The sequence below is a fragment of the Aethalodelphis obliquidens genome, unplaced genomic scaffold (genome assembly GCF_003676395.1).
Source record: "Aethalodelphis obliquidens isolate GAN/ISIS:26980383/991018 unplaced genomic scaffold, ASM367639v1 scaffold4, whole genome shotgun sequence".
NCBI classification, from domain to species: Eukaryota; Metazoa; Chordata; class Mammalia; order Artiodactyla; family Delphinidae; genus Aethalodelphis; species Aethalodelphis obliquidens.
In genome coordinates, this window is record NW_020837948.1 from 15,037,045 (window position 1) to 15,056,526 (window position 19,482).

At 42.4% G+C, this 19,482-nt stretch overlaps 1 pseudogene; it reads right to left on the bottom strand.

The window, feature by feature from the left end:
* Positions 1 to 1,182: 1,182 nt before the first annotated feature.
* On the bottom strand, positions 1,183 to 19,034 carry LOC113617639 (regulator of nonsense transcripts 1 pseudogene; annotated as a pseudogene).
* Between the last annotated feature and the right edge of the window lie 448 nt (positions 19,035 to 19,482).

The following is a 19,482-nucleotide window of genomic DNA, read 5'->3' on the forward strand; positions in this document are numbered from 1 at the left end:
CAGAGCCATGCTTTCTCTGATGGCTCTGGGGGAGAATCCGTCTTTGCTTCTGGCTTTTGATGTTTGCCAGCCACCTTTGGCATTCCTTGGCTTGTAGCTTCATCACTACAGTCACATGGCTGTTGTTTTTCTGTGTATCTTCATATCATCTTCCCTCTATGTGTCTGTCTCTGTGTCCAAATTTTCACAGGGAGTGAGGGGCAAATCCAGCCCTAGAGGGAAATGCTTTGCTTCTCAGAGTCTAGTGGAGAAAGGAGCCTCCTGTTCCTGAATGCTGCTCCCTCACCTGCAGGGAGAAGCTGCTGGAAGCTAAAACTTCAAACAAAAACCCTTCTTGCAATTGCATCACAGGTGTTGCTCCTAGTCTCTAGTTGTATTGGTTTGTTTAAACTTTGTTTCTGGAACCTACTCACATCACCCAGGTCCACCACTCAGATTTGGCAGACAAACTCAGGAAAGTGTTTATTTCAGTACTTCTTTGAAAGAATCTTTAAAAAGTAACCAGAAACCTTCCAAACATGTATTTCTTTACAGGAAAACCCTCTTAGAACACAGCCAGCATGCCCTCCACAGTTTCAGAGCTGGTGTGGACAGCACATCTCGAAGGGGCTCAGCCTAGCACAGCTGTCAACTGCCCGGAGCCCTGACTGGGCACAGAGTGCGAAGTTTTTTTCCTGCTAAAACGTAGTTCCCCTTTAACTAAAAGAGAAGAAGAACAGAACAGGGAAAAGGGCTCCTCTGAGACGAGGGTTTTCCTTGCTCTGCCCTGGTGGCAGACCCAGGTGTGGACATTGTGGGCGCTGGGCCTTGTTGGCAGCAGGGATGGTAAGGCTTGATGGTGGATGGTCTTCCGTGGTGGAGCCCACCTCTCACTCCCCCTCCTCCTCCTCCTCACCAAGCACCGGCATTGGGCACTTGCTCTGACTTAAGCTCCTCTCTCCCTTGGGTGTTCCTCTCCCTCTCGTGCTGCTCAAAATGATGCTTCAGTTTTAGCAGTGGAAAACAGGCATCCATTTATTTTTACTTTTTTTTTTTTTTTTTGCGGTACGCGGGCCTCTCACTGTTGTGGCCTCTCCCGTTGCGGAGCACAGGCTCCGGACGCGCAGGCTCAGCGGCCATGGCTCACGGGCCTAGCTGCTCCGAGGCATGTGGGATCTTCCCGGACCGGGGCACGAACCTGTGTCCCCTGCATCAGCAGGCGGACTCTCAACCACCACGCCACCAGGGAAGCCCTATTTTTACTTTTTTAACCCAGAATAAGATGCTAGTGGAGGAGACCACCTTCTAGTACTGGTGCAGCCCCATCACTCTGCTGGGCGGGTATGCTTGCTGCCCCTGGTACATGGAGTATATGGAGTCTTGTGACAGCGCCATGCTGCCAAGACAACTGTCCTGAGACAGCTTGGGCTGGGAGAGGTGGGCCTGACTCACCTGGAAGGGCTGGCTGATGGAGATGCAGCCTGTCCACAGGGCACCCTGTGCGACAACTTTGACGGCACATGCCCGGCTGGCCTGGCTGTTGAGGAGATCCCTCTGGCTGGCCCAGGAGGCCCAAAGCTGTTCTTCTAGAATCCCCCATGACCAGTCTTGCCTTTTGGGGTGCCCCACCTGTGGATGGCCTGCTAGCTTGTCCAAAATACCCCGGTGGCAGCATGGGTGGCATGACCAGGTTGGAGGCCATGGGGACTGTTCATGGAGGTCATGAGGCTGGGGTAGGCACTGATCATGCTGATCTGGTCATGGGTCTGGAAGCACATGTTCAAAGGCTGGCCCTGGCTGCTCTGATCATAGACTGATCCTGGCATAATGGCTTTCCGGGGTCATACACGGATGTTGTCATGAAGTGGGCTCCAAGGTTGATGGTGATGACTAGCTTCCTGGGCTTGCTGAACTGCATGAGGCTCTCCTGCAGATCATTCAGTGCGCCCGCCCCCAGCAGGTGGTTGTAGTTCAGCAGGTGGTTCCAGAGCAGCTGCTTGGACAGGGCCCCTGGGTTGCCCATAATGTGCTTTGGTCAGGGCCACATTAAGTGCCTGGGGTTGTTTAAAAATCCAATGCTTTGGTGCTTACCTGCCCACATGCAGAAGATGATAAAATTGTTCTTGAGCCCTTGAAATACATCCACGCTGCCATTCTCCACCTCTTGGTAGGGCTTGGTGTGCAGGGAGTTACTGAGCTGCATGTACTGCGCTGGTAGGAGCATTGGCCCTCATAGGACATGATGACGGACATGATGATGGCAATCTGGTCCAGCTTGGCAGCCGTCTTCATTAGCTTTGTGGTGATCTTTTCTGTTTGCAGCTTCTGGCCTGTTAGGTAGGAGGTACCTGACCTGATGATCTCCTCCTGGCCCTGGGTCACACACAGCATCTTCACATGACCTGCTGCTGTTCTGACAAGGGTCCTCGCAGAAGATGTTGGACAGGAAGGCGCTGAGTGCAGGGTACCTCTGATCCTGGACCTGGAGGCGGATGATGCAGATGGGAAAGGTGCCCAGCACCACCAGGTACTCAAGGAGTGACTGGGACAGCCCAGCCTTGGCTGCCTTCTTGCATATCACCATGAGGCCCAGCTGGCAGTGGTCATCCACAAGGATCAGCTGCTTGGCTCTGAGGACACAGGGACCATGCACTCCAGGGCTCAGTGGCCTGGCTCCCTGTGAAACTGCCTCTTGGCAAGCTTCGGTCACCCGCATGTACAGCAGATAACATCTGTGTTCACAAGCAGTTCCCTCTCAGGAGTCTGCTTCAGGGCCAAGTACCACTTCTGGTCTGCAGAGGACAGCTCCCAGGTCTTGTCCTTCAGCAACTGCAGCTTCTGGAGCTCTGGCATGCTACCTGTGTTCCTGATCTGCTGGTGCAGGGCCAGGATGCACAATGGGGAGCCGAGGACCCTGGCGCAGAGCTGCATGACTTTCAGCCTGGTCAGTGGATCTTCTTGGTCAGCTGATCCTTGGCTATGTTAGTTGGGGCACAGACTAGCACAGGCCCACTGAGCCAGATGGTAGATGATGGTGGCTGAGGTCACATCTTCCCTGTGCCTAGTGGTCCCTGGATCCAGCTCAGTGGTCTCTGCAGCACCATCCTCGGAAAGTCAACCTGAGAGTGGTGGAGGTCTTGGAACTCTTGTGCTGTGAAGTACTTGGGCAGCTGGCACTCTCTGATCTCGCCTAGCAGTTTACGGTAGATGTGGCCCAACACAGAGCTCTCCTCCACAGCAGATGTTTTCAACACTCTGCATTCTGTCTAATGAGGCTGACCTCCACATGAAATCCACCTGGAAGTTATGAGTTACCGCCAAGGTACGCCCACAACTACTCTGCAGCTCAATGGCGATCTCATTGCCATAATTATCAGGAGCCTTGATGACGTGGCCGATCCCTTTCCACAGGGGCACCAGGTCCCCTTTGTACCACAGACAAATCTTGTTCCCCTGCATGAGCTGCATGTCTCCTAACCAAATTATTACTAAAGCCTGATTACCAAAGTCAGTCTTGGGCAAAGTGAAGTAGGCAATTCTCTTCTTGTTAAGGCCCAGGTGCCACCTGACAGTGATGTTACCTTGACTCTGGGACTCTTTCAGTTTCTTAGAGTAGTTGGTCTCCAGCTTGACCAGAGGGCCAAATATGTTCTGGTACTGGTAAGAGTCCTCCTACCTGGGGATGATATGCTGGGGCCCTGCCTCCACCCCTGGCTTCTCCAGGTCCTCCAAGGTGGTGGAAGGATTTTCCTTGCAGAGCTACTCCAGCTGGCTCATCTACTCCCTGCTGATCTGTGAGCCCACAGCTGTTCCTGCTCAGAAGGGATTGCGATCAGCCAGGACAGGAAGTACGGGTCCTGGATCCGGGGTTTCCACTGTGAACTCTCTCATCTGATTTTCTTGAGGCTGCTCTGAGTGGCTTAGGGCTGGCTGCACAGTTGCCCCATGACCCAGGTGGCTTTGGTAAGAATGAAGCCAAGGAGGAAGGCCTTGCTGCTGACATAGTCATAACACTCCAGAACTGTCTCCCCCGGGGCCCATCCTTGTGCAGAGTCATCTGTTTGCATTTTGCCCTCAGAGGTGACTTAGAATGTGGCTGCCAGAAGCATTTCCGTGATCTACTGAACCACTCTTGCTGGTATCACAGTAAACCATGCAGTCGGGATCGGGTATTCCCCAGTAGCTGCAGGCATGTATGAGACATCCTTCCTCTAACAAGTATCGTCTTCATCTTCTTTGAAGTTAAACTTGGCCGACTGGCTGGTCTTGCCCACGTTCTCATTCTCGCCTGGTTCTGCAGGATGCGCACGGGTCAGCCCACCTGCGAGTCCACCGGTCCGGCTGCAGCTTCTACACGGACCTGGCCTCTAGTGCTGCCGCCTTGGGAGGCGCGTCTGTGTCTGGCTGGGGAAGGCGATCTCGGTACATTCAAACTCCTAGCCCTGCGTGTGGAAGCCTGGGAGGTTGGCTTTCTGCGCACCCAGGAAGGTGCGCATGTGCGGGCTGGGCGGAAACGCCTCCAAGCTCAAGCTGCTGCCTTTTCGCTGCGCGGAGCCCTCAGCCACGCCGAGGTCTAGGCCGCTGCGTAGCTGGGCAGTATCCAAAGGGTCGCATCCGCGCGAGCCGCGCGACCAGAGCTGCTCTTGCTGCCCTCGGAGCCACCCGCAGCTCACAGCGACTGCAGGAACTGCCGTCGCCACGGCCTGTTGTAAGTACGTTGCTTTAATTTTACCTTTTCTGTCGGATGTGAGGTGGTCTCCATTGCATCCTTGATTTCTGATATTATTTTTTGTTTTAGGAGTTCCATTTTATTCTTTTGATATAAATTCTAGTTTTCTAGTTGATTTCTCTATCTTGTCGTCCATTTTACAGTCATTTAAAATCTTTTTCTGAAAACCAGTATCTGGATCACCTGTGCATCAGTTTCTATTGCCTCCCCCACCCCTCACCCCGTTATTTTTTATTTTGTATACCTGGTAAAGTTTTTATTGAATTACTAAAATTATGTGTAAAAATTACAGGGATTCTTGAAATGTAATCTTTCTCTAAAGGGGATTTCTTTAGCTTCTGGCAGTCAATTAGAGTCGGCATGGATTACTTTAATTCAAACAGGCTGAGCTGATTCACAGCTGGGTTCAAGTCTGCAAGGCTGGCCTATTTCTGGCTTAACCTCAGCATAGACTGTAGCCCTTGTGGTGTCCAATTGAATACTTGGGGTTTTTATCAGAACCCCATCCTTTTGGTGGTTCTTTAATCCCATTTTTAAAATCTTCCCAGAGCCATGAAACTGAGAAAAATCCTGCATAGTTTCTCGAACTCATAGCAGCTAGTTTCTGCGCCGCTTCTGTGCTTCTCAGCCTATACTACTTACAAACTGGCAAGTGCCTCAAGAGGAAAAACGGCTTAGACTATTGGGCTCGGTTCTTTGAACTCTTCTCTCTGTAATCTTGGCCTTTTAGGTTCTGGCTGTCTTGATGCCCTTGAAGTCTAATTTAAGTTGTTTTAGGCTCATGACATTGCTGAAGTTCTTTAAAAGACTCTTGACTGTTTAAAGCACAAAACAGTAATAATGGGTATGGGGTTTATAGAATATGTTGAATTAAAACGTATGGCTAATATACAAGGAATTGAGTGGGGATTAAGTGAAATTATACCATTGTATAGTTATTGTATTGTTCTTTAATATCTTATGAATTGAGAGTGTTGTAAGTTAAGTGTGTGTATTACTATCTATAGGGTAACCATTACAACACGTAACAGTGGACGCACACAAAGAAGTATTGCTAAAAAAATCAATTAAATAGATAAAATTGGATAAAAATTATTCTGTAAGCACAGAAGACAATAGAAATAAATGAGCAATAGAACACATAACAGATGGGACAGATAGAAAACAAATACCAAGGTAGTAGAATTAAACTGATCTGAACAAAACCGTAATTCCATTAAATGTAAGTGGACTAAATGCTCCATTAGAGAGAAGGATATTACAAGACTGGATAAAAAGCAAGACCTATCTACATGTTGTTTACAGGATATATTTTATAATATCTAAAAACACAAATTCAGTTTGAGGAGTGGAAAAAGATATATAAAGTGAGTACATCTGTGACACAGAAATTCCATTTCTAGGTATTAAGCCAAGAGAAATGAAAACATATGTCTATGAAAATGGGTATAAGAGAATATTCATAGCAGGTTTATACAAAGTAATAGCCACAGTTTGAAAACAATCCAAGAGGCCCATCAATACGAAAATGGGTAAAGAAACTGTAGTATATTTATACAATGGAATACTTAACAGTTAGAAAGAATGAACTTTTGATTGGTGAAACGACATGGATAAATCTTAAAAATAGTATCTGAGTGAATGAATCTAGACGCAAAGGAGTACTTATATATGACTTCATTTTATATAAGTTCCAAGAACAGGCAGTTCTATACCATGTTAGTAGGAATGAGAAACTGGTTACCTCTGGGGAAAGCAGACTAACTGGAAAGGGGGAATGAGGGAAATTTTGGGAGTGATGGAAATGTTCTGTATATTAATTTCAGTGGTTGTTACCCAGTCATTGTCAAAATCATTGAACTGTACTATTAAGACATATGCATTTTATTTTTTGTGATTTATACCTCAACAAAAAGTATAAAGTGAAGTATCATTTAAAAACAAATCTGGACTAAGATATTATTTTGTTCGTTTCTTAATAACAGAAGACAATAGGTGCATACAACTTGTAAAAAAATAATAAGGAAAATTGTGTTTCCAAAAATAGAGCTGGGTTTTTTGCCATCTTATTTTAGTGGATCAGTTAGTAACATAAAACCAAATATGAGGCTGAAGCCCTTGAAAAATACAGTAGATCAATGAATTCCTTCTTCCAATGATATGGTTTTCACAGAACTCTTGAATTTAGGTCCAGTGCATATGGCATAATATGTGTCCAAAATATTGAATAAACAGGGGAAGGAAAGGGTTTGGGTTTAAAGCGTACAGTGTTTGTGCTTTGAGCTGTACATTGAAAGTAAATAAAACATTAAATAAGGAAGTCTACTCCCTTATTTAAATGACACATACAATAGTTTTATAATTTGAACCGAAAGAAGATTTAACTAGAGCCTTCTATTCAAAAAGAATTTAAGACAGTATTATAAATATTTTCAAAGCTTTAAGGTAAAGATGGATATAATGGATGAACAGATAGAGGTTCATAGTAGAAAAATGGAAACTAAAAAGGGGTCAAATGGAAATTTGAGAAGTGAGATGAAATGAGGTCATAACAACAGACTGGACAGTGAGAAAAGATCGGTGAACTTGCAAATCAATAGAAATAAACCAAACAAAAGCCCAGAGTGAAAAAAAATAAAAAGAGCAGTATTGACCTCTTTATTGTAGGACAACATTGGTATTGAACACACATGGAATTGGATTCATGGAATGGAAGAAAAATTGCATTAGAGAAAAATATTTGGAGGAAAAATGGTGAAACCTTTTCTAAGTTAAAACACATTATGAAAGCTTAATTACTTATTGAATATGTAAGCTCTGTGTGACTTGTGAAGTAAATTTTTCTTATCCAGCAAACTGATATGCCATTTGAGTTATGATTTTAAGCTTTACTGAGATATAGTTGAAAAAAATCAACTACACATATTTAAAGTGTACAATTTGGTAAGTTTTGACATATGAATATACCTCCCACATTTACTTATGCTCATTTGTAATTCCTCTTGCTTATCCTCTCCCTGGTCCCCAGACAACCAGTGCTCTGAGTTCTGTCAGCAAGGGTTAGTTGGATTTTTCTGGAATTTTATATAAATAGAATGATGCATTATATTACTACTTTTGTGTATGGTTTTTCTTTCACCCAGCTTAGTGATTTGGAGGTTCATCCATGTTGTATCTATAATTAGTTCATTCTTTTTTATTGCTAAGTAGTAATATAATTCTATTCAATGAATTTTTTTATTGATTCAAAATCAAATCTTTATTAAGTCTCCATTGCATCAGAAGTCTTTCCCACTCTTCATTTCTTTTTTTTTTTTTTAACATCTTCATTGGAGTATAATTGCTTTACAGTGGTGTGTTAGTTTCTGCTATATAACAGTGAATCAGATATACATATACATATGTTCCCATATCTCTTCCCTCTTTCATCTCCCTCCCTCCCACCCTCCCTATCCCACCCCTCTAGGTGGTCACAAAGCACCGACCTGATCTCCCTGTGCTATGCGGCTGCTTCCCACTAGCTATCTATTTTACGTTTGGTAGTGTATATATGTCCATGCCACTCTCTCACTTTGTCACAGCTTACCCTTCCCCCTCCCCATATCCTCAAGTCCATGCTCCAGTAGGTCTGTGTCTTTATTCCCGTCTTACCCCTAGGATCTCCATGACGTTTTTTTTTTTTCCTTAGATTCCATATATATGTGTTAGCATATGGTATTTGTTTTTCTCTTTCTGACTTACTTCACTCTGTATGACAGACTCTAGGTCCATCCACTTCACTACAAATAACTCAATTTTGTTTCTTTTTATGGCTGAGTAATATTCCATTGTATATATATGCCACATCTTCTTTATCCATTCATCTGTTGATGGACACTTAGTTTGCTTCTATGTCCTGGCCGTTGTAAATAGAGCTGCAATGAACATTTTGGTACATGACTCTTTTTGAATTATGGTTTTCTCAGGGTATATGCCCAGTAGTGGGATTGCTGGGTCGTATGGTAGTTCTATTTGTAGTTTTTTAAGGAACCTCCATACTGTTCTCCATAGTGGCTGTATCAATTTACATTCCCACCAACAGTGCAAGAGTGTTCCCTTTTCTCCACACCCTCTCCAGCATATATTGTTTCTAGATTTTTTGATGATGGCCATTCTGACCGTTGTGAGATGATATCACATTGTAGTTTTGATTTGCATTTCTCTAATGATTAATGATGTTGAGCATTCTTTCATGTGTTTGTTGGCAATCTGTGTATCTTCTTTGGAGAAATGTCTATTTAGGTCTTCTGCCCATTTTTGGATTGGGTTGTTTGTTTTTTGTTACTGAGCTGCATGAACTGCTTGTAAATTTTGGAAATTAATCCTTTGTCAGTTGCTTCATTTGCAAATATTTTCTCCCATTCTGAGGGTTGTCTTTTTGTCTTGTTTATGGTTTCCTTTGCTGTGCAAAAGCTTTGAAGTTTCATTAGGTCCCATTTGTTTATTTTTGTTTTTATTTCCATTTCTCTAGGAGGTGGGTCAAAAAGGATCTTGCTGTGATTTATGTCATAGACTGTTCTGCCTATGTTTTCCTCTAAGAGTTTGATAGTGTCTGGCCTTACATTTAGGTCTTTAATCCATTTGGAGTTTATTTTTGTAGCTCAGCTGGTAGAGCGGAGGCCTGTAGGTGTTTGATTATCAGTGAATTTTTAAAACTGGTAATACTAAGCTATGGTGATGATTGCCTCAAGCAGAAGGTGAAGAGATTGATTGGGAAAGGCCTAGAGGGAAGTTTCTGTAGTATGGGTGCTGTTTATAGGGTGTACACATATTTTAAACCCCATTGGACTATATTCTTAAGATATGTGCATTTCACTGATTGTAATTTATACCTCATGAAAAGAAAAGAGAAGACAGTGTATGAAAAATAACCAGGTATACTGCCTGATTGCCGTAATAGTTGATTGATATTATCATGTGCTTAGGTCAGTTATCTATTTTTAATGTTTTTGGTTATCCACAAGGACTATCTTTAGATAGGTTTTTAAAGCATTTTCCTGTGATTTAACTCTTCTGTGAATGCTAATTTAAGAAAAGTGTACTTTATGATAGCTTTTATCAAAATACTTTTACTCCCCCCAAGTTGTCTTTATGGAAATAAAATTTATGCCCCAAATTGACTATACCTATGATAATTCCCAATATATTAGAATGGAATTGCTAATGTTAAAGCCTCATTTTTATAATTTTTTCTTTATCAATAAAGTATAATAAAATACCAAGCATCCCTTATATCAGATAGACTTAAATTCTGTCATAAAAATTGAGATGTAGGGGCTTCCCTGGTGGTGCAGTGGTTAAGAATCTGCCTGCCAGTGCAGGGGCCACAGTTTCAAGCCCTGTTCCGGGAAGATCCCACATGCCATGGAGCAACTAAGCCCATGTGCCACAACTACTGAGTGTGCGCTCTAGAGCCCCTGAGCCACAACTGCTGAAGCCTGCATGCCATAACTACTGAAGCCCACGCACCTAGAGCCCGTGCTCCACGAGAAGCCACCGCAGTGAGAAGCCTGCACACTGCGACAAAGAGTAGCCCCCACACGCAGCAACAAAGACCCAACACAGTCAAAAGTAAACATAAATAAATAAATTTTTAAAAATTGAGATGTTATTCAAACTAACTTGTAAATCAGATAATCTCAATTAAATAGCATATTTTTATTGAATGACAAGTGATTGAAATCTAAGCATTCATTTATTCATTTAAACATTTGTTAGCTACTTACTGTAAGAGTAGATGTACAGTTTTATGTGCTTTACCTACCGTAGGATATCTTTGGTCTTCTCAGTATTAAATAGTGGCTTCTATAGAAAAGTGATCACATTTTTTATAGGGTCTGGTATATATAGCTCAATATTAAACTATATAATTAAGCTATATTCAGTATTAGAGTATTATTGAGTTTACCCAATATTGCACTCAATATTATACTCTATATTAAGCTATATGTAACCTAAGTAAAGGGTGTTCTGTTTATCAGAGCCTCCTGGTGCCTGGACCACCTCTTGTAAACAGTCTTTTCTGTTCCGTCTTCAGTTTTGTTTAAATGTCATTCATTATGGCAGAGCAAAAATGTATACTGTAGGGCTTCCCTGGTGGCGCAGTGGTTGAGAGTCCGCCTGCTGATGCAGGGGACACGGGTTCGTGCCCCGGTCCCGGAGGATCCCACATGCTGTGGAGCGGCTGGGCCCGTGAGCCATGGCCGCTGGGCCGGCACGTCCGGAGCCTGTGCTCCGCAGCGGGAGAGGCCGCAACAGTGAGAGGCCCGCGCACTGCAAAAAAACAAACAAACAAACAAACAAAAAATGTATACTGTAGTGTCCAAGTGTCTTTGAAAAATAATTGCTCATCCAGATAAATCTATAGTGCCCCAGCTTGAGTTTTGCTTCTGTAGGGTTTGGATTATTATGACTTTCCAATTAGAACCTCAGTACTATAATTACCATTTAATTATAATTTATCTCAGTACTTACTCTTCTTACCTCAATATCCCATCATCTGATGCTCTGATGGCAGCCAAAATGGGACCAGGAGCCTCAGTGCTGAGCTATTCTTGTGCTATGAGAGCTCTAACATTACTCTCCTGAATGGAAGGAGCTCTCCAGAGGTTTCTGTTTGGCCCTAAAAAAGGTTCAAACTACTTGGCTTATCAGGCCTTCTGAAGAGTGGCCTCTTTTGGTTCCCTGACCTTGCTTCTGCCTCTCTCCCCCTTTGCTCATCACTCCAGTTGCTCAGGCCTTCCCTCTGACCGCAGTGACTGACAAACTCATTCCTGTGCTTGGGTACTTAGAACATTCTTCCTCAGATCTTCACAAGCCTGGTTCTTTGTTTCCTTTTCTTTTTGTCTTTAAATCAAAGTATAGTTGACTTATTATTTTAGCTTCAGGTGTACAGCATAGTGATTTGATATGTTTATATATTATCTGTATGTCTTCTTTGGAACAATGTCTGTTCAGGTCTCCTGCCCATTTTTAATTGGATTTTTTTTTGATATTGAGTTGTATGAGTTCTTTCTCTATTTTGATTATTAGTCTCTTATTACATATATCATTTACAAATATTTTCTCCCATTCAGTAAGTTGTATTTTCCTTTTGTTGATGGTTTTCTTCACTGTGCAAAAGGTTTTAAGTTTGATTAGGTCCCATTTATTTATTTTTTGCTTTTGCTTTCCTTGCCTGAGGAGATAGATCCAAAAGTTTATAGCTAAGACCTATGCCAAAGAGTGTGCTGCCTATGCTTTCTTCTAGGAGTTTTATACATTTAGATCTTTAGTCCATTTTGAGTTTACTTTTGTATATGGTTTGAAAAAATGTTTTAATTTTATTATTTTACATGTAGTTGTCCAGTTTTCTGAACACCACTTATTAAAGAGACTGTCTTTTCCCCATTGTATATTCTTGCCTCCTTCATCGTAGATTAATTGACCATATGTGCATGGGTTTATTTCTGGTCTCTTTATGTTTTTCCATTGGTCTATATGTCTTTTTTTGTGCCAGTACCATGCTCTTTTGATTGCTGTAACTTTGTAGTATAGTCTGAAGTCAGGGAGCATAATACCTCAAGCTTTGTTCTTTTTACTCAAGATTGCTTTGGCCATTTGGGGTTTTTGTGGTTCCATACAAATTTTAGGATTATTTGTTCTAGTTCTGTGGAAAATGTCATGAGTATTTTGATAGAGATTGCATTAAATCTGTAGATTGCTTTGGGTAGTGTGGACATTTTAACAATATTAATACTTCCAGTTGATGAACATGGGATATCTTTACATTTATGTGAATCATCTTCAGTTTTCTTCATCAGTGTGTTACAGTTTTAAGAGTATGTGTCTTTCACTGCCTTGGTTAAATTTACTCTTAGGTATCTTATTTATTTATTTATTTTGACTGCATTGGGTCTTAGTTGTGGCACATGGGATATTCGTTGAGGCACGCAGGATCTTTTGTTAGTACACAGTCTCTTTGTTGCGGCGCTTGGGCTTCCCTCTAGTTGCAGCACTTGGGCTTCTCTCTAGTTGTGGCATGCGGGTTTTCTCTCTCTAGTTGTGGCACGTGGGCTCCAGTGCATTTGGGCTCTGTAGTTTTGTGGCATGTGGGCTGTCTCGTTGAGGCATGCAAGCTCAATGTAGTTGTGGCACATGGGCTTAGTTGCCCCGCAGCATGTGGGATCTTAGTTCCTTGACCAGGGATCAAACCCGCATCTGCTGCATTGGAAGGTGGATTCTTTACCACTGTACCACCAGGGAAGTCCCAAGGTATCTCATTCTTTTGATTCAATTATAAATGGGATTGTTCTCTTACTTTTTCTTTCTAATACTTTATTATTAGCATATAGAAAAACAGCAGATATCTGTATACTAATCTTGTATTCTACAACTTTACTGATCCATTTTTTACTTCTAATAGTCTTTTAATGGTGACTTTAGAGTTTTCTGTATGTATAATAGTATCATGTCATCTGCAAATAGTGACAGTTTTGCTCTGCCCTTCCAATTGGGATGCCTTTAATTTCTTTTTCTTGTCTGATTGCTGTGGCTGGGACATCCAATTCAATGTTAAATATAAATGGTGAGAGTGGATATGCTTGTCTTGTTCCGGATCTTTCAGCTTTTCATGGTTCAGTGTGATGTTAGCTACGGGTATGTCATAAATGGCCTTTATTATGTTGAGATCTGTTCTGTCTGTACCAACTTTGTTGAGAGTTTTTTTTAATCATGAATGGATGTTGAATTTTGTCAAATGCTTTTTCTGAATCTTTTGAGACGATCATGTGATTTTTAGTCTTTGTTTTGTTAATGTGCTGTATCATCACATTGATTGATTTGCAGATACTGAACCATCTTTGCATCCTGGGATATGTCCTATTTGATTATGGTGTATGATGCTTTTTATATATTGAATTTGGCTTGCTAATATTTTGTTGAGTATTTTATCTATATTCATCAGAGATGTTGGCCTGGGATTTTCTTTTTTGCAGTGTCATTGTCTGGCTTTGGCATCAGGGTAATATTGGCCTCATAGAATGATTTTAGGAGTGTTGCCTTCTCTTCAGATTTTTGAAATAGTTTGAGAAGGATAGGTATTAATTCTTCTTTATATGTGGTAGAATTCCCCTTTGAAGACATGTGGTCCTGAACTTCTGTTTTTTGGGAGTTTTTTGATTACTGATTCAATTTCAGTACTAGTAATCAGTCTGTTCAGGTTATCTATTTCTTGCTGATTCAATCTTGGAAGCTTGTATGTTTCAGTTTCTTCTAGGTTGTCCAATATGTTGGCATATAACTGTAGTATTCTGTTATGATTGTTTGCATTTCTGTGATACCAGTTTTAACTTTTCCTCTTTCATTTCTAATTTTGTTTATTTGGGTCCTCTCTCTTTTTTTCTTAATGAACCAGGATAAAGACTTATCAATTTAGTTTATCTTTTCAAAAAGTAGCTCTTGTTTTCATTGATATTTCTAGGGTTTTTTGTTTTTGTTTTTTTGGTTTCTATTTATTTCACTCTGATCTTTATTATTTTCTTTCTTCTGCTGACTTTGGGCTTTGTCTGTTTTTCTTTTTCTAATTCCTTTTGATGGTTGTTTATTTGATATTTTTCTTGTTTCTTTAGGTAGATCTATATTGCTATACACTTCCCCCTTAGAATTGCTTTTGCAATGTTCCATAGATTTTGGAAAGTTGTATTTTTACTTTCATTTGTCTTAGGGATTTTCTGATTTCCTCTTTGGTTTATCTGTTGATACATTTTTTAAAAATAGCGTGTTGTTTAGTCTCCATGCATTTGTGTTTTTTCTATTTTTCTTCCTGTAATTGATTTCTAACTTCATACTGTTGTGGTCAGAAAAGATGCTTGATATAAATTATGTCCTCTTAAATTTACTGAGTAATGTTTTGTGGCCTAGCATGTCATCTCTCCTGGAGAACGTTCTGTGTGCACTGAAAAAGAATGTGTATTCTGTTCTTTTTGGATGGAATGTCCTATAAATATCTATTAAGTTCATCTGGTCTAAAGTGTCATTTAAGGTCTCTGTCTCCTATTGATTTTCTGTCTGGATGGTCTATCCATTGATGTAAGTGGAGTGTTACATCTCCTACTATTACTGTATTCCTGTCAGTTTCTTTCTTTATGTTTTTAATATTTGCTCTATATATTTAGGTGCTCTTATATTAGGTGCATGTGTATTTAACATGTTATATTCTCTTCTTGTCTTGACCCATTTATCATTATATAATGCCCTTCCTCATTTTTTCATATAGACTTTTTTTTAAAGTCTACTTTGTGTTATATGAGTGTTGCTCTCCTGGGTTTCTTTTCACTTCCATTTGCATGGTTATCTTTTTCCATCCTCTTACTTTCAGTTTGTGTGTGTCTTTAGCTCTGAAGTTGGTCTCTTGTAGGCAGTATATAGATAGGTCTTGCCTTTTTATCTAGTTAGCTACCTTACATGTTTTGGTTGGGGCATCTAGTTCATTGACATTTAAAGTGATTATTAATTGGTATGTAATGGTTACCATTTTGTTACTTGTTTTTTATTTATTTTGTAGTTCTATTTTTTTTCTTCTTTTAGTCTCTTCCCTTGTGGTTTGATGATTTTCTTTAGTGTTAATGTTTGTATCCCTTTCTCTCTAATTTTTGTGCATCTGTTGTAGGTTTTTGATTTGTGGCTACCACGGAGTTCATGTGTATTGACCTATAATTGTACTACTTGTTTTAAACTGATAATTATTTGAGTTCAAATCCATTCTAAAAGATCTGCATTTTTACTCCTCCCCCACGTTTTATGTTTTGATGTCATATTTTATATATTCATGCCTATCTCTTTACTGTCTATTGTAGTTATAGTTGACTTAAAGAGTTCTCTCTTTTAACCTTTGTACTAGCTTATTTAAATTGTTGATGCACTGCTTTTCTATATATTTGCCTTTACCAATGACTTTTTCCCTACCTCCATTTTCTTATTTCTTGTTGTAGCCTTTTCTTTTTCTCTTAAAGGAGAACTTTGAACATTTCTTGTAAGGTTGGGTTAGTAGTCATTACTTCAGTTTTTGCTTGTCTGGGGAACTCTTTATCTGTCCTTCAATTCTGAATGATTACCTTGCTGGGAAGAGTATCCTAGGTTGTAGGTTTTTTCCTTTCAGTAATTTAAATATATCATGCCACTCCCTTTTGGGCTGCAAAGTTTCTGCTAAAAAAATCAGGTGATAGCCTTATGGGCATGCCCTTGTATGTGATTATTTTTCTCTTGCTGCCTTTAAAGGTCTTCATTTCTAACTTTTGCTATTTTAATTATGACGTGTCTTCGTGTGAGTCTCTGGGTTCATCTTGTTTGGGTCTGTCTGTGCTTCCTGAACCTAGATATTTGTTTCCTCCTTCAGGTTAGTGAAGTTTTCAGCCATAATTTCATCAAATACATTTTTGGTCCCCTTCTCTCTCTCTTTTTCTTCTGGGACCCCTGTAATGAGAATGTTAGTATGCTTGATGTTGTCCCAAAGATTCCTTAACCTATCCTCATTTTTAACGATTTGTTTTTCTTTTTGCTGTTTTGATTAGGTGATTTCCACTTTTCTATCTCCCAATCGCTTATGCATTCTTCTGTATTGCCTAATCTATTGTTGATTCCTTTGAGTGTATTTTTCATTTCAGTTATTGAATTCTTCATCTCTGACTGGTTCTTTTTTATATTTTCTAGTTCTTTGTTGAAGTGCTGATTGTGTTCATCTATTCTTTTCCCAAGTTAGGTTAGCATTTTTATTACTATTGCTTTGAATTCTTTATCAGGTGAATTATCTCTGTTTCATTAGGAATTTTTTCAGGGGTTTTATCTTTCATTTGTAACATGTTCTGTTTTCTTATTTTGTTTAACTTTCCCTCTTTGTTTCTAAGAAATTAGGTGAAACAGTTACTTATCGCGGTCTTGACGGTATGTCCTTTTGTGAGAGTGTCCCTGTGTGTTCTGCATGTGCCTAGTGGCTTTGGTGAGACAGCTGGATCTGAAGTCATCCTGGACCACGACTTCCCTGGGGTGCGATGGCAGCCGCTGCCTTGGTGGGAATTTGGTAGGGTTTGAGTTGGAGGGGCTACAGCAGAAGCCATTTGAAAGCTGAGACTCCTAGGCTGAATGGTAGTCACTGCCCTATTGGGGTTGAGGCCAGTGCCCAAGCTGCTGGAACAGGAGCTCTGAGGGAGGTGATGGCAGCCTCTACCTTGTTTGGGGGCATGTCCGGTGCCCAAGGGTTTGGGGCTGCACTTATGAGCTGGTTCCAGTTTTTCCCTGGTTTACTTGCCTTGGTCAGAGGCTGGGTTGGGGCTGCAGGCATTTGACCCACACTACTGAACTTGCTCTTCTCCTTGCCAAGTGCTCATAAGTGGGCACATGCTGGCAGTGGCAGTCTCTGCCCTGACCCATGGCAGGCTCCGGCCAAGCTGGTTCACCTCCTTCCTAAGTGTGCACAGGCACATGTGCTGGCAGTGGCTGTGAGTCTTGACTAAATTGCTTCTCTGCCCCTCCTACCAGACTCCCTGTGGCTCTTTATTTATAGCCTTAGCTGTGGAAGAGCTGTTCTGGTGGTCTTCAGATGGTTCTCAGCAAGGGTTGCGATATCACCACTCCCTGGGATGATCAGCCCTGGGTGGCAGGTGATTACATTGGATACATTTGGCCATTGAAGGAGCAATGTTTCTCTTTCTGGGAGAGGCACTTACTCTAGATGTAGATTTGCCTTTCCTGCACGCAGTGCGTCTTCAGTCAAAACTACCATCTGAGGACTCACAGATAAGGCCTGGGTGGGGGAACTGTGGAGACCTCCTGGGGGTGAGGAGTGGGACAGGGGGCTGGTCCTCTGTCTTTGCTCACATGGAGACCCTCCTTGCCTCCACTTCCATCCAGGCCCTGCCTCACGTCCCAACTGGGTTTAAATAGCTCCTCCTCCAGGAAGCTGTCCTTGATGTCATCCCCTACCCCCACCCATTAATGGGATGGCTCTTTCCTGTTATGTGTATCAAACTCTCCCAACAAGTGTAAGATCCAAGGGTTAGAGCCAGAGAGGGTCCTGCCCATTGGGGTCCCTGATTTCTACACCTCCCTACAGTGAGACCACAGCTGCTCACCTCTCTCCTTTTCAGAAAGTTGATCACCTTGCTTTGGAAGGCAGACAGCCAAAGTCTGTCAGAAACAGACCTCTGAGCCCATAACTAGCCCCCATCCACACCCCTTCTCATACTGCACTACTGCCAGGGCCCAGCAGGGGACACACATGCCCAGAAGCAGGAGTTGGACCTGGGCTTGGCTCTGGGCTCCAGAGATGGGGGAACAGGGGAACTGAGGTCAGAGACCTTCTAACTCAACATTCTCTGATGACAAACGGGGAGACTCAGACCTTAGGCAGGAAGGGACTCCCTCCTTTCTAACCACAGGATCCCCCCCACCCCATGCCCAGGCTCACTCACCTCCAGATAATCCTTCATCACAGTGTTCAGCTGCAGCAGGTAACAGGAATGTGTTGAGGAAGGGGATGCAGTCCTCTGCCATCAGGGTGGGGTTGGTAATGAGCGCCCACTCTCAGGTGCTGCAATGGACCCTCCACTGATAGCCCTCACCCTCAATCTCCTGGCCCAACCTAGGCTCCCACATGGAGCAGCTGGGACCCTTAGTAGCCTCCTCCAAATCTCCCTCCCATCCCCTGCCAGAACACCAAACTTCTAGTCACCTCTCAGGGCTGCCTTTTGGCACATTCCAGGCTACATGGTTCCTGACTCCTGCCCACCCCGAAACCATCCTGTACCTAGCTCTTCCAGACCCTCCTTCTGGTCACTTCCAGAGAAGTCAGTTCAGGTTCTCTGGCACCAGGATGAGGGCTGGAGAAGGTAGGGAGAAGTAGGTCCACACATCCACAGATTGAGGTGGACCTACAATGGAGATAAGTTTCCAGGGGATGGTACAGCCCAGCCTCCGCTCTTGTCCCCAAGGTCCTGGGACCTTACCCACAGTTCTTTTTCACTACTTTCCTCCTGGAGTGGAAGCCACAAGGCCTCGCTTTTCCATGGGAATCAGAAGATGTGTGAGATCCAGTGTTTTGCCGGTCCCAACCCTCCTGTACTGTCCCACCCTGTTCTGCAGAGGCAAGAGGCCCCCTCCTTCCACACCCAGAGGCCACTCACTGTTTCAGTAAGTCCTGTGGTTCATCATCCTCATCAGAAAATAGGAAGATGCCTCCAGATGTGTAGAAGCCTATGATGGCATCACATGTGATGTACGTGGACAGGAGCTGTGTATGGTATCTAGTGTGCATGTCCAACTCTCTGTCTAGCATTGAGGCCCGGGGATTGTGTCTGCTTCATTCACTGAGTTATGTTAAGTATCTCAAAAACTGGCTGCATGCAGTAGGTGCTTGATCTGCATTTTTGAATGAATGATCTGCAAGCACAAGCATCCCAGATATCTGGGTGGTCCTGGGGCCCCTCTGCTGCTTCCGGAGATCCCTCATCTGGCAACACCAAGGACAAGGATCAGATCAGCTAGAAGAAATCTCAGTCTCCTTGACAAATGGAAAAACGGGTTGCTTTCCACATGTTTTTCCACACTGAGAAAGACCAGAGGTTATTGAGGGGTGAGGTGGATGTGTTTTAATGGGGGAGGGAGAAAAAATAAAGATGGACAACCATAAACATGGATGGACCTAGGGGGTTTCACTTATATGTGGAGTCTAAAAAACAAAACAAAGAAGAAAACATACAAAA